This window comes from Octodon degus, unplaced genomic scaffold, assembly GCF_000260255.1.
Source record: "Octodon degus isolate 3935 unplaced genomic scaffold, OctDeg1.0 scaffold00073, whole genome shotgun sequence".
In the NCBI taxonomy this organism is placed as follows: Eukaryota; Metazoa; Chordata; class Mammalia; order Rodentia; family Octodontidae; genus Octodon; species Octodon degus.
Genome location: NW_004524649.1, coordinates 7596005 through 7598145, shown reverse-complemented (window position 1 = coordinate 7598145; position 2141 = coordinate 7596005). Strand labels below are relative to the sequence as shown.

General features: G+C 46.2%; 1 protein-coding gene across 5 annotated transcripts in view; it reads left to right on the top strand.

Annotated features, from left to right (window-relative positions):
* Positions 1 to 2141, top strand: part of Znf133 (zinc finger protein 133) — a 25272-nt gene that overhangs the window by 10177 nt on the left and 12954 nt on the right. Inside the window, exon 2 of one of the 5 annotated variants that reach the window (XM_023720241.1) lies at positions 614 to 712. The exons of the other annotated variants lie outside the window; for them this stretch is intronic. The gene's annotated coding sequence lies outside the window, so the exon portion shown is untranslated. The remainder of the gene's footprint in view (positions 1 to 613; positions 713 to 2141) is intronic. 5 annotated transcript variants of the gene reach the window in all.

The following is a 2141-nucleotide window of genomic DNA, read 5'->3' as shown; positions in this document are numbered from 1 at the left end:
CCAAGCCTGTTCCAAGTAGGTGCTTTAGACCACTGAGCCATCCCACCAGCCTAACAAGGAATATTCTTTAGACCTGCTGCCCTCAGTTCATTATGTCCCCAGCCCTCCCTCAGCATTCCTCTTCTCAGCGTTGGCTCAGATTGCTCATTCCTGGGGCTGGTCAGACATTCGATTCCTGTGACTCCTGTTGCCCTCACTGAACTCTTTCTTGCCAGAGTGGCTTGTAGCACATCCCGGCTACATTATCTCACCTGCAGATACTTCAGTGGGCATCTCTAACACGTAAGGATGTATGCATAGCCACGCTTGGTGGTGCATGTGGGGGCTGAGCAGCACTGGGGAGGCTGAGGCAGGAGGCTGAGTGTGAGGCTTATAGTGAGATCAAGGCCAGCCTCAACTGCATAGTGAGAGCCTGTCTCAAAACCCAAAACCCAAAACCAAAACAGAAAGGCTATATAGAGAGAGATCTATACTTTTACTTTAACAAACACAGTTTCAACAGATGTACAAGTGCAGTGTTATATCTAGCAACATTATTACTTCATTGATATTATTTACTACTCTGTCCAAATTTGTTTTTACCAGTTTGAGAAAATATCCCGTTTTGTTCCAGTGAGAAAAAACAGCCCTGGTCAGAAGCAGCGAAGGGGGATGTATGTGGAACTCAGCTTGATGGTTCTGCGTCTCCGCTTCTTCCGCCTTGCTGATCAGTGTGTGTCTGTTAGCAGCTGTAGCTCGTGCCCCGTGGTGTAAGCTGGGCCTCTGAGTTGTCCTCAGCTCCTTGTTCTTTCCTGACTTGCTTTCCATTGGGTTGGCTCTTGACCCTTCTACCTGTGCATACTCTGCTGCGATTCCTTCTCCTTCCCTTGGTTTCCCCGACTTCTGCCTTATAAGCCCATCCTCCTTGCCTTCCCTTCCAGTAAAGGAACTGGAAACTCCATGACAGAATTATCAATACTTGCTGTCAATGAGTTCTCAGTGCTACCCGCTGAAAAAAATAATACTTATGATTGTCACCTTTATTCTCCCTGTGACTAAATGCCATAGTTCTCAGCCAGCGTGGCTTATTTTACAGAGTTGCTTATTTCCTCTTTAAAATCCCCTTCACATAGTTGCTGTAGGCTTCTGGGTTTTTCGGCTGTCTTCCTCCCTCATAAGCTGCTCCCCTTCTGTCCTTTCTTGCCAGCTGTTCTGCTCTCATGCCTTGTACGGTCTTCTGAAGGTTTTAGATTTCTCGCCTTCTCCAGCTACTTTCGGGATACAAATGTCAACTTTGGTACAGGCCGGTGGTGTCAACTCTCAAGACTTTAGACAGCAGCTCTCTGCCTTCACCTCCACATCCAAGTCTCTATTCTACCCCACATTTCCACTTAGACATCTCCTTGGTATCCCAGTCTTTCTCCACCCACAGGGGCACAGGTAATTCTTTCAAGGGCAGCAGAGATCTGGCGCCTCCTTCCTTCAGATTGTTTGCCGTTGGAGTCATCCTTGATCCCTTTCTTCTTCTTAGACTCTGTCTATAGTCAGCAGATGTAAACCTTATCAGCCTCTGACCCCTGCTGCCTCTGCTGTGCTCCAGGCCACCGTTCCACCTGGGCTGTAGAGTTGGATGAGGCCATAGTCTCTTGGGGACTTGTTTGGGTTGTATCAAGGTGGTTCCTCTCGCTCAAGTGCTTCAGAGGGTTGGCTGAAAGCAGGGGTTGGTAAGGACACTGGCCTCACCCTCTCCTCTGCACTATGTGCTGTATGCTGTACTTTCAAGACTGATGTCATTCTAGCCATCTAAGACGTAAGTCTGTATGTGGCACATGTTACCTGTCACAGTCACTGTGTAAAGCAGACACACGGCCAACCTGAGGAAGCTCTGAAGGCTTTGTTAGTTTGAGACACTATTTTTGCGGAACTGGGGATTGAACTTATGCCCTGTACTTGCCAGGCAAGCACTTATCCTACTGAGCTATCTCCCCGGCCCTTAGTATAGTTTTCTTATGACAACCTATAGTCAATTTTGGTTGTATTTCCTTGGAATTATTTACTACATCTGATGAACAAGCTAATTTGTATACCTTTGCAAACTAGTTTTATTTTATTTTAAGACAAAGGACTTCTTTTTTATTTTATTTATTTATTTTATTTTATGT